This window comes from Chelonoidis abingdonii, chromosome 3, assembly GCF_003597395.2.
Source record: "Chelonoidis abingdonii isolate Lonesome George chromosome 3, CheloAbing_2.0, whole genome shotgun sequence".
Classification (NCBI taxonomy): Eukaryota; Metazoa; Chordata; order Testudines; family Testudinidae; genus Chelonoidis; species Chelonoidis abingdonii.
The window spans coordinates 167437967-167451407 of NC_133771.1; the positions used below are offsets into that span (position 1 = coordinate 167437967).

Sequence of the window (13441 nt, forward strand, 5' to 3'; positions counted from 1 at the left end):
CCAGGTGAGGTTAGCTGCCATGGAGGTGGGCTCCCCGGGCAGGGTTAGCTTCCGGGGTTGTCTCCCTGGGCTGGGTTAGCTGCCAGAGGGGGATCTTCCTGGGTGGGGGTTACCTGCAGGGAGGGTAGCTGCTGCACAGGGGGGACTCCCTGGGTGGGGGTGGCGGGCTCCATCGGTGGGGTCTGGGTTAGCTGCCGCAGGGGGACAGGGTTAGCTGGGTGGCACAAGGTAGAAGTTTCACCTAGGGCGTGAAACTTCTTTGCAGTGGCCCTGGTGTTGGGGTCTAGTTGAGCTGTGATTAAAAAAAGAGCCAGAGGCACCTCTTCAGTACTGTGATGATTGGGGCATATGCCTCACATGCAAACAAACGGCAGAGTTATACCGACCTAAGTTGACAGAGGTGCCAACCACCCTACCCAGGGCAGAGCAGGCAGTCCCTGCTCTCTGCCAGCAAAGCCGAGGCTGCGGGAACTCGGGGCGCTTTCCCCCCGGCTTTGCTCTCCCCTCTGCCCAGCCCCGCTCCGGACACTGCTCCCCGCGGGACCCGGGGACGGGACGGTGCCGCCGCGCGACACGGGCCCCATTAGGCAAGTCAGGGGGCGCTGCCCCAGCCCCCCTCCGGCCACACATACACGTCCCAAGGGCCTGGGTCGGGGGGCCCCGAGGAGGGTTTCCGGGGTGAAACCGGCGCGCCGCGCCTCTGTCCTGCAGCGTCCCGCTCCCCCGACACTCCGCCAGCCCGGCGTGCGGGGCTCCAGGTCCCAGCCCAGCGCGCTGCTGCCGGTGAAGCAAACGGGCCAGTGCTAACAACGCTGCTGCAGGCTCCCTGCCGCTCGCCCTCGTTGCTTTGGTCTCCGGGTCTAAGCCAGCCCCGGGGCGGGGGAGCCGCAGCCCCCGCGCTCGGGGCGTGCAACAGAGCAGAGTCGCTGGAGCCAACTACGGCCTGGAGCTGCCCTCTCCTCTTGCTGACCTAAAATGATTTTATTTAGCACGCTCTAGCCAACAAAATAGCTCGAGGCCCCAGCGAGGATCGAACTCGCGACCCCTGGTTTACAAGACCAGTGCTCTAACCACTGAGCTATGGAGCCACCTATCATTTCTATTGGTCTAAATGCTTGGTAATGTACTCTGTCTCCATTGCTAATACAATTTAATAAACTATTACTGTATACCAGGACACTCTTTAATCTGAATTAACCTATTTTTTTTACTGCATCTGGAAACTCCTCTGATTCAGTAGCAGGTATTTACTATTTTTTTTTTAAATCATAGACTTAAAAAAAAATATAATGAAAACTCTTTGTTGTCAGAGCTGAGTTAAAAATACCCCAGGTCCTAACCTTCCCAAACTTCGATGCCGGGAGAACCTGGAGCCAACTTTTGTTGCAATAAATAGACTAATTTAAATGTCAGCAATAATATGGCCATTGATAGTAACTAAATAAAAATTAAGGTAAGTGTACAAGTATCTACATATTTACGTTACACTCAATATGTTTATATCAGGCTCAGCCTAGTCCAAGTGTGTAATCAGAGCACATGATCATCAGGTGTGCTATATACAGTTATACACCAGACAGTATAATGGACACTTCTAATTAGGATTTTCCTGCAGCTGACATAGGTAAAAAGTGTACTAATGCATTATTTTCAGTAGATGAGCAGACTGAAGGAATCAAATCCACCAAACACTAACTCAGTGTCCATTTCTGTGAGACAGCACCATCCCTACAGAAATAAGACTGGAAAGAGAAATATAGCAAAAAACAATATTTAGATGGGCTACCCTGAGTTTGCAGTGTTGTTGTAGCAGTGTTGGTCCCAGGATATTAGAGAGACAGGGTGGCTGAGGTAATATTTCTTATTGGATCAACATCTGTTGGTTCAAGCTTTTGAGCTGCACAGGGTGTTTCTTGAGGTCTGGGGAAGGTACTTGTTACAGCTAAATAGAAGGTGGAACAGATTCTTTAGCATAGTGGTTACAGATTGCAGTAATAAGCTATTAAAAATCATGGTCTTAATAAAGGCACTGTTCAGTTATATAGCTTGTGACAAGGGCTAAGATAAACAGCAGAAAGTCACTCTTATACCCTCAGCGTAGGCCCAGGGACTATAGCAATATGACTGGTAAAACTTTTCCTCACAGACAAGCCCCTAGCATCTACATGTATTTGTAAAGCCATAGCACCAGGATACATCATGAATAGACCCAGAGAATGCTTTTTAGAAGATAAAAAGAAACGTGGCTATCTTCTCTCTAAACTGTGTGTATATATATATATAACAAAAGCAATCATCTATTGATCACAGATGTTTGTGATATTTCAGGCCATCCCATGGCACCCCTTTCCCATTCCTTTTTTGGCACATGCCAATCTGTCAGGGTGCTAACAGAGTCAGGCTGAAGTGCCTCTAACATCTATGCATACAGTTGCCCTTTAGCATGGGTTTACATGCCTGAATATCTAGCCTTCGGTGTAATATAAATGTTACTGGAAGCCACTAGGTGGAACCTAAACACTATATTAAAGAAGGGTAGGGGTGGGGAGAGGGGAGAAGCAGCATTAGCAGATTCAAAAGGCTAAAGAGGGTGAATTTTATACATTTAAAATAAAATTAGTATAACAATTTAATTTTTAAAATCTATTAGCCAGACAAGAAAAGACCAAACTTTACTATATAAAATCTGTGGTAACTTACTGGAGGATTAAACATGTTTTATGTACTAACCCCTCTTTAGCATTATTTTTTTTCAGGTGTTCAGTGAGATAGTCCTGATAAAAGTGAGGGATTAATAGCACCTGGGTAGAGACAGGCCTAGTGCAAAGGTCCCTTATGTAACTCTGCCAGCACAATACACATTTAGTATATATGGTATCATTCTTCATGCAGAGGATCAGCTCACAAAACCCTTTTACAAGAGAGTCTGTTGCAAAATAAAGAAATATAATGAAGGTTTTGTGGTGGCATTTGGAGAGGGACATGAAACTGTGAGCAGAAGAGTGTTATTCTTTTCTATGTGCTGCATCATGAGTCTGCTTCCTCTTCCTGGAGAGAGTCACAGCAGAGGGCAAGATCTGAAGAGCAAATCTTCAGACAAAGTATCGAGCTACAAAAATGTGTTAACTAAGACATAGTCAATGTGTTAACTAAGACATAGGGCACATCTTCACTGGCAACGTTAAAGCGCTGCCATGGCAGCGCTTTAACATGGCTTGTGTAGTCGCAGCATAGCACTGGGAGAGAGCACTCCCAGCAATCTAAAAACCCCACCTCCATGAGGGGAATAGCTACCACGATCTACACTGGCACTTCACAGCACTGAAATTTGCAGCGCTCAGGGGTTTTTTGTCCACACCCCTGAACGAGAAAGTTGCAGTGCCGTAAAGTGCCGGTGGAGACAAGCCCTTAGTGTGGACAAAGGCTGTTTAAATGTGTTAACTCATCCTGGTTAACCACTGGATTCCCCAAATGTCCTTCTCCACACTTAAGGGCAAAACTTGTGATTCAGTCTGGAGTTACTCTGAATTTACCCCAGTATAATTGAGATCAGAGTCTGGCTTTTAGAATTCACATTCCATATGATCTTTCTGCATTGCTCTGAATTCAAATGCTAGCATGAGAAGTAAACCACTGAAATGTCTCTTCAAGTAACTAGGCTTTAAACAATCCCTGAAATATCTATTACATGTTAAAAGCTTTCCAAATGTCTTTGCAAGACTAATTATCCTGCTACTTGTCAAATTTTGTTGTTTTGTAGGCTCACCCTCTGGTCACACAAATCCAGCTACCTGCTTTGGATGGCAGTAATCTGAAATAAATACCAGTGATGCCTCCCTTTACAAATGTGGCATGTCTCATAACAGGTCGTTGTGTCTCGTCTAGCTTTGTCCTCTTCATGTACACATCATTGTGCCGCAGGACAACCTTATGCACCTGTGATGAGCTCAGCATAAATACAGATCAGCAAAACAGGCCCGCTTGCTTTTCCTTGGCAGCCTATATGTGAAAGGACTGTGCACAATAGCTATCTTTTCACAGCCCCACTAGTTTTTTGTTTGAAGGATCTAGTATTGTTGACTAAAAAACAAATGAGCAGCCCTTCCCAATCCCTAAAACTCTGTAGTAACCTAATAATTCACAATCAAAATGTCAGTGAGTTTCACTTATTAATTATCAGTGGTTGAGTGAGAACTAATGGGGTACTTGGTCCTATGCAAATACAGAGCCTGTTTCAAAATGCATTGAAATCAATGGAACTGGAGTGACTACAGCGGGGCTTGGATCTGGCCCTTGAGGCTGGTAGGCCAGGTGCTGAGTGTCATCCACACCTACTGACGTTATGGCTTTTGTTCTAACTTCTACCCTAGGTGTTAAGGTTTATATTCTCATTTGGTCAAATCGTGAGGTCCTTACTCAACTTCTACTCACTTTCCTCAGGCCACACTGCCATTGACTTCAGAGGGAGTTGGTGAAGTGAGGTGCCTCAGTACTTGGCTCTTTGTTCTGTGTTTTCAGATGTGTACCTTTTCTTTTTTTTTTTTAAGTATTGATCTTTCAGTTACAGACATGATCCATTTGGCCATTATACACAGAAGGACAAAATAAGGTGTAAGATACAGCCAAATAAGTGTCAACAAAAACAAATTACAATTGTTTTTCGTTATTGTGCCCAACTGGCATGGTGGATTGGTTATGAAGTCTTTCACTTGTAGCATGGTGGGGAGCAATCCTGGCCCCACTGAAGTCAATGGGAGTCTTGCTGTTGACTTCAGTGGGTCCAGGGATTGCACATCTGAGTCCAGTCTAGCCCAGGGTGGCAATGGGTGAAAGTTGTAAGCATCTGAAGGTTGGTTTGGAGGCCTTTGTGAAATGACTTTGGTGGTCTCAGTCCAGTTCCTAATGGACAAATGTCCTCATCTCACACACAAAAGAAGTACAGTACCATCACTGTAGGCAACCTTGTTAGCTGTCTCTGGAGTGAGACCAAGAATTGAATGAGTTATGAAGACTAAACTCCCCTCTTCCTCCAGAAAAGGGGGACTCTCTACAATTGGGTTACAACACATTGGTAAGAGGAGTATGAAAAAACCTGCACTATAGATTCGCTGTTCTGGGATTTCATTCTGCCACCGTTGACGAACTTAAAATTTAGGATATAGAAGGACAAAGTCCACAAGCTTTAGGTTTAAGTAATAGAAATGGGAGTGAAACAGAAGTTTGGGGAAATAATTACCAATAAAAATCTCATCTAAAAGGAAACCAGCAATATTCATTTCTATCTCATAGGTCTCTGTCTGTGAATGGGCCAGCTATATGTTTAATCTAAACAGATATTTCTAATGGGCCTGTCGTTACTGTATCTGAGCATCAAAACTGTTTTCTAGAGGAATACAGCAGTATGTTAGAGTAATGCTACAAAAGGCTATCATTTACTATAGTATTACTGCCTTATTCTGGACCATTATTGTGGAAAATTGTAGTATTTTTTATTAGGGAGCTAACCTAAATCTTACGTGCTATGGTTAGTTCGGAGGATCTATGTTGCTGAGAGGGTCTCTTGGTATGGTTACATAACTCAATCTTCCCTAAGCTTCAAAAGGGCTAATTTAATTTTACTCACTTCAGAGATGCCACTTTGACATAGGTTGGATTAGGTTTTATCATTCATAAGAGTCTTTAATTGTAATAGAGTGTGGCCTGATGATAATGAGGATGCCGCAGGAACCAGGCTGAGTTGGCTGCAAGGAAAAGATGTTTTTATGTCAGCTACACAGTTTTAAAAAGGCTGGAACATTTCTTCCTTCATGCCTTGGGTGGAAAACATTCTGTGTCTCTTTATATTATAGCAAAAAAATTCTGTTCTCTGTTTTATACATCGAGAGGGCCTAATTCCTATCTGAAGGACACAATAGTCTGCAAAGCACAGAGGCGGCTAGATTGTGGCTGGTCTTTGCAAGGCACTGGTAGGGAGACCATGAGGATTACTCACAGCTGGTGTCTCCAGAAGTGCAAACCACCTCAAAGAGTGGGCATGGGGGAGGGTGATATAATGTCCATGTTTCTCTCTATACAAAAGCTGCAAGATCCTAAAGGTTGCAGTGCATGCTCTCTGGAACTAGTATACTCCCATCCAGAACTCCCTGTAGGCTGATCTGGCTCCACACTCCCCCTCAGTCGGGGCTGAGTATGAGGCCATGTCTACACTATAAAATTACGTTGGCATGCAGCTGCCTCAGTAATTACATCACTTGTGCATGTCTACACTTTGTTCCTTGTGTCGGCAATGCATGTCCTCACCAGGAGCGCTTGTCTCGATTGTACTGTCAGAATGGGGCATTGTGGGATGACTCTGGAAAGCCAGTAACAGTCAACGAAAGCAACACAGTGTCTACACTGACACGGCATTGACTTTGACTCTACGCCGCTCGTGGAGGTGGAGTTATTAAGTTGGTGTAGCAGGGCAGTTACATCAACAGGAGTGAAATTTAAGTGTAGATACTTCCATAGTTAGGTTGACATAAGCTGATTTGCATTGTCCTAAGTCTGGAGTGTAGATCAGACCTAAATTTGGCACTCTGGCCTGAAGACAGCAAAACACTTAACGTGAGGCTGAGAGAGCAGCTGCCACAGTGTTACTTGGTCTTATTAGGAAAGGATTTCAACTTTTGCAGTTCAATTGGTTTATAACACTAAAAATGGATAGGCTCAACTTTCAAGGCAGGTTTTTCAAAATCTTTCTGAAGAGGCAGCAGGGCCTGCAGGAATGGGCACAACCCTTGGGAATGACCAGGGCCTTGGTTCTAATCCTGACTTGTTGTGTGGTACTTAATCCCTCTGCCCCAGTTTCCCACCTGTCCAACACTTCCCTACGTATCTCACAGCAGCATGGCAAAATGAGTTTATTTGTTGCATGCTCTATGAATGTTCAGTCCTGTATTGTAAAAACCAGCTCAGAGGATTTCAAGTGGGCTGCAATCAAACAAAAGTCTTCCACCAACATCATGACACAAACCTTTCCAGCCTCTGCATTTCTGATCAAGGAGCAGGTTTTTTTTTTTTCTGCTGCTGTTTTCAGAACTGTGATCTGATTTCTGACAAAACCTCTCAATAGAATCCAGGATCTTTGTTCTACTGTAAACCATTTAGGCTGAAATTTTCAAAAGAGACTAAAGAACATTGGCACCCAGCTCCCACTGAGTTTCAGTGAGACACGGGTCCCTAACTTTGCTAGGTTACCTTCTCTCTGTCATGCCCAGTTATGACCTGTGAATATCCTGATCACCTGAGGATGAGGATCCACAAACAAAGGCGCAAATGTTGGTTCAAGAGTTTTCAGTCACACTGAGTTTTGGGGGGAGAAAAATACCCCCATGTTAGGTTTGCACAGATAAGCATTTAAATCTCAGAAAAAGTTAAGTTTTGACACAGACCCTTAACTCTGCTCTTATCTGCACATTTATATACTCAGGGGTAGTACCGTATGACTGGAGAATTGCTAACATAGTTCCTATCTTTAAGAAACAGGAAAAAAGTGATCTGGGCAACTACAGACCTGTTAGTTTGACATCTGTAGTATGTAAGGTCTTGGAAAAATGTTTGAAGGAGGAAGTAGTTAAGGACATTAAAGTCAATGACAATTGGGGCAAATTACAACATGGTTTTACAAAAGGTAGATCATGCCAAACCAACCTGATCTCCAGATTTTTTAGACAAACGAAACGCAGTGGATCTAATTTACCTAGATTTCAGTAAGGCATTCAATACGGTTCCACATAGGGAATTATTAGTTAAATTGGAAAAGATGGGGATCAATATGAAAATTGAAAGGTGGATAAGAAACTGGTTAAAGGGGAGACTACAATGAGTTGTACTGAAAGGTGAACTGTCAGGCTAGAGGGAGGTTACTAGTGGAGTTCCTCAGGGACTGGTTTTGGGATCAATCTTATTTAATCTTTGTGATCGGACCTGGGCACAAAAAGGGAATGACCGTAATAAAGTCTGCGGAACACAAAGCTGGGAGTATTGCCATATAAGAAGGACTGGGATATATACAGGAAGATTGGATGACCTGTAAACTGGAGTAATAGTAATAGATGAATTTAATAGTGAAAAGTGCAAGTATGCATTTAGGATTAATAACAAGAATAATTGTTTAAAGATATGTGCACGGTTGGAAGTGCAAAGGAGGAGAGGACCTAGAGTATTGGTTGATCACAGTATGACTATGAGCCCAATGTAATAATGGCCATGAAAAAACTAATTTGGTTGAGATCAGGGAGGTCTTCAGTAGAGATACAGAGGTGTTAGTACCGTTAATACAAGGCCTGTGAGACGTCATCTGGAATATGTGTGCATGTCTGTCCCTTGTTAAGACGGATGAATCAAACTGGACAGTATAAAAGGCTACTAGTGATGATCGAGAAGGAAACCTGTCTATGAAAGTATCAAGAGGGTAGCGTGTTAGTCTGCATCTGTAAAGCAGCAAAGAATCTGTGGCACTTATAACTAACAATGTTTTGGAGCATGAGCTTTTGTGGGTAAACGACGAAGGGGTATTCACCCACAAAGCTCATGCTCCAAAACGTCATAGTCTATCAGGTCCACAGATTTTTGTTATGAAAAGGAACTCAAGAGCTTGCTTGTTTAGCCTAACCAAATAAGGCTGAGGGGAATATGATTGCTCTCACAAATACATATAAGAATAATAGACGAGGAGGAGAGAGGAATTTTTAAGCTCTGTACCATGTGAACGAAAAAAAAAAGTGATATAAACTCGCATAAATAAGAGACATGAATAGACGAGAGTTTCTAACCATCAGAGGAGTGAAGTTCTGGAACAGCCTTCCGGGGCGGGGGCGGGGGTAGTGACCTATCTGGCTTCAAGACTAAGCTTGATAAGCTTATGGAGGGGATGGTATAATGAGATTGGTCTTTGACTAGTAGCAGTAAATACGCCCAATGGCTTGTGATGGGATGTCAGATGGGGCAGGATCTGAGTTACTACAGAGAATTCTTTGTCTGGGTGTCTGGCTGGTGAGTCTTGCCCACACGCTCAGGGTTTAGCTGATCGCCATATTTGGGGTCAGGAAGGAATTTTCCTCCAGGGCAGATTGGCAGAGACCCTGGGTTTTTTTTTTTTGCCTTTCTCTGCAGCATGGGGCACGGGTCACTTGCTGGAAGATTCTTTTCACCTTGAAGTCTTTAAACCATGATTTGAGAATTTCACTGGATCAGACACAGGTTTGATACAGGAGAGGGTGGGTGAGATCCTGTAGCCTGCGTTGTGCAGGCGGTCAGACTAGATGATCATAATAGTCCCTTCTGACCTTAAAGTCTATGGGCATGATACAGTTTTAATGACACTTATCCCATACTATTTTTCAGTTAATAAAAAGTAAGATGTCAAAATTATGATTGCGGAAGCAATGTTAACTCAACCATATTGCACATACTATTTGTATGAAAAATCATATACATTGGTCCTAAATCATGCCCCGAGTCTTTTAGGAGGGAGGAGTCAGTGGACTTTACTACCAAGAACAGATGTATCTATGTGTATATACTCTGCTCTAAAGCTTTTCATTACAAGATCTCCGAGTGGTTTATAAAAGAGGCCACTGCCATTATCTCCATTTTATAGTGGGGGACAACTCAGGTGGAGAGATTTGCTCAAGGTCACCCAGCAGGCTATGGGCAGAGCTGTAAATAGTATCCAGTTCTCCTGAGCCTCTATGCAGTGCTTTGTCCACTATGTCAATGAAAAGGGAGGGGAAGTCATGGAGAAGAGATGTACCAGTGAATACATTAGCCTTACAACAATATCCATATGCCCTCTTTCAGACAATCACATTCCCTCTAACAAGTAAACTGAATCAGAATCCCCAAACCATATAAAAGTAAAGTGGGTGAAAACTCACAGGTAATCTACAGGTTTTAGGTGATCAGTGTGCACACTCTTCCTTGTGGTTGGTAGAAGATACACCAAGGAAAGGTACATTTGCAATGATAAATAATCTCAAGCACTGCAGGCCTACCTGTTGCTTGGATGCAGAGAGGTACTAACATACCCCTTCAACTCTGAGAGCATTCACCCCACTTAACTGAGCCCCTGGGACCAAGTCTTTGCTAGTTAGGGAGTGACTCCAGAGAGAGCTAAGTACAGGGTATAATCAATACTCATTATTGTGATATCATTTTACAGGGAGGCACACAGACCACCCTGTGGAATGGAACAAACTGGCCTTCCCTGGGTTTCTGATGTAAGGGAAGCCTAACAATTGAGCAGCATTGCCAACTCTTGTGATCTTTATTTGGAGCTTCATAATATTTGCTGTTTTTCTAAAAGTCCCAGCTCCAAGAGTCAAGTGAGAATCTCAGTTTTCATCTTTTAAAAAAGTAAGTAAATAGTCCCCATCGTTGCAGAGATAAATGGAGAAGCGTGACCCTGAAAGGTCAGCAACCAGAAAGCAAAAAGAAACTACCTAAAATATATTGTTTTTTAAAAATCTCATGATTTTTCAGTCTATCTCATGATTTTTGAGGCCTGACAGATGACTTTTGAAGGCTAAGGGTTGGCAATACAGAGTGAGGCTGGCAGATAGTCCTCTTCTGAACAATGGAATCTGAAAGCTCCTCTCCTCTCCCCTGTGTCTACATGCTGGCTCTCAGCTCTTCCTGCTGGGTGATTGCTTGGAAGGAAGGGCCGGCTCCTCTCCTTGTCCTGTGAGGTCACTTTCTAGTTCTCTGTTTAAACACATGGAGTTTGGTGTTTCTTAGGTAGCAGTCTAGTCCTCAGCTCCCATGACAGTCCACCAGCTCCCACTCCTGGTCCAAGTCTCAAATACAGGTTAGGCAGGCAGTTTCATTTTACCAGCCTCCGCATCTATTCTGTTCTTTATCTGTGGAACATGCTGGGAGCTGCCAATATGGCAAGAGTGCTACACACACTTCATAACAAAAAATAATATTTAATTATATGTTTAACCAGGTGGTCAGGAATAGAAAATAATACACAGGTACAATGCTGACTAGTTAAGTTTATGGCAAATTGCCGGTACTGTTCTCTGGGTCTTGCGCTTTCTCCTTCTCTGGGTAGGTTCAGGCGATATTGCTTGCCTCTGGAACCAGTTCTTAATCACTCCCTGTCCTTTGAGGAGGGAGTGGAGAGGGAGGGACCCCTGGCCCACCCTCGTATCCAGGTCCCAACCCAGGGGCCCTGGGGTTTGTGTTGAACACTATGAAACTAGCGGTTTCTCCCTGGGTTATTCCCTCTCATGCCCGTCAGTTGTGAAGGCTTCTCGCCTCTTCTCTATTATCAACCTGTGCTCTTCTTACCCTAGGGTTTCTGTGGGGCTCCCAAATCCACCGCAGCACTCACTCCAAACTTCATTTCTCTCTGGACAAACTCTTTCTCTTGTGTTCTGCAATTGCATCTGCTCCAATCCAACCCTTTCTCCTCAACTACCAAGCCCCTGTCTGACTGAAGCAGGCTTTATTCCTTTAGTATGAGTCAGTGCTCTATGAGTGGAGTCAGGTGCTCTAATGGATCAGGTTGGCTCTACCAATTGGCCACAGCTGTTCTAGTTAATCTAAGCAAAACCTTCCTCCCTTGGCAGGGAATAAGCCCTGCTAAACTCCTTATGCGGCCGGCTCACTTGGCCATGCCGAGAGAGCCCCCCCCCCCCTGCCAGACCAGGGGGTTCGGCTACTCGGACAAAGAGCAGTTGTTTGGCGTAAGCATCAGCGTTGCCGAGGAGTGTTGCTTCCAGCCCTATGCTGACCCGCGTCGATAAATGGTGAAAGGTTTTGCAAAAAAGAGGGAACCACACCCTCGTCACTCTGGGCTTTCATTGTCGCTGGCCGAGTGGCCTCACTGGAGCGGGGCGTGACAGTCACATAGGGTAAACGCCGCGCCCAGAGATGTAGCGGAGAGTCTCATAGCCCATTTTATCGCCAGACCATTCCCTTTTTCAACAACAGTGTATTTGTTCCTGGGGAGGAGCTCGTGGGCTGAGGTAACCATGGAGTGGGATCCTCCTCCTCCCCTAACATCTGGGAAGGAACGCACCGAGTCCCACCTCCGAGGCGTCCGTTCTGCAGTGCGGCGCAGAGTAATTCCTTCCTCGAACTCCTGGGGCCCATGAGTACCGGGGCACCTTTAGGCAGCGCGATAGGGCTGCTGCAATCTGCAAATGCTGCTTCCGCCGCTCGCCACCTTCACTAACAGCTCGGGGCTCCCCCGAGCTTTATCAGCCGTAAAGGGCCCCGCTCTTGTAGGCAAAATGAGGATAATCTCCGAGTAGTATCGCATCGACCGCCACAATAAATGCGCCTTGGCACCTGGCTCGTAGAATCGCGTGTACGGGGCAAAAGACTTCGTATATTGGGCGCCCGTCCTACGTCTGGTTCCATGGCTTCACCCCCTCTCCTACCTGCCGAGTTTTGGCGCTCACTGAGAGCATACATTCACGTAGCGAGTAGCCGGGTGAAACCTTCGCGCAAAGGTCATTTCACGGTGTCCAGGTGTGTCTCCAATCAGGGCTATGTATAACTATGTCGCTAGATAGGCCGGGCCGGCATGTGGCATGGGGGTCTCCGGATGTAAACCTCTCTATCCACTCATTCTTCGGAACGGGCGAGAGGGGGGGGGCCCCAGGGAGTCCGAAGAGACAGTGTACTCGGCACACACAGGCCCCATTCGGGCCGTCGCTACAAGAGACGCGGTGGCTCTCCTGGCCTCTCGCGCCCTAGGCCGCGTAGGCTGATTTCAGCCACAATTTGCCTCAGCATCTAGGTGCGGTTAGCGGTATTGTGCGCGGCCTTGCCTTAACGAGTGCAACTCTCACGCTCGCTCAATGAGCAAGTGGATTGCGGGCCCGTGGAGGGCCCGGGGCCGAAAAAAATTGGGTGGGGGACACGGGGACAGCTTTGGGATAATACTTCATTTAATTTCCGAAAAAGTCGTATTACACAGGAAAGGTCATGTGGCCATCCCCACGCGCTTGGGTGGGGACTAAGGTACGGTGCATCTCCGGGGAACTGGGACCAGACTGATGTGGCCAGTAGAGCTTCAATGAACCCCGAGTTCCAGCATCTTTCGGGGGCACTCCATCCTAATTTCTTCCCTTTTAGGAGCTTCTGGGTAATTCGATATGGTCCTTATCGTCCACCTTTGTCCGGGGCTGGTGACAATGAGGGACTAGTCCGTTCGACCCTTGTTGGTACAAAATACGCCTGGTCCGTGATCATTTCAATACTCCATCCATTGTTCTGGGTTAAGTCGGAGAGATCTTTACCTGCTCTCTGCGGGCCGTCGCCTGAGGGAGGAGCGCCTAGTGACCAGACAACATCGCTCTGTCATGCCAGGGCTTCCAAGTAAGTTGATGTGGTATAGTTTGCTCTGGCTTCCGGCAAAGTCTGGTTGTCTAACCTTAATTCA

General features: G+C 45.5%; 1 protein-coding gene and 1 non-coding gene across 2 annotated transcripts in view; both read right to left on the reverse strand.

Moving 5' to 3' along the window:
- Positions 1-13441, reverse strand: part of MIA3 (MIA SH3 domain ER export factor 3) — a 221936-nt gene that overhangs the window by 134688 nt on the left and 73807 nt on the right. The gene's annotated exons all lie outside the window — the stretch shown is intronic.
- On the reverse strand, positions 1016-1088 carry TRNAT-UGU (transfer RNA threonine (anticodon UGU)). Its single transcript has one exon. It is a non-coding gene; the product is annotated as a tRNA-Thr (tRNA).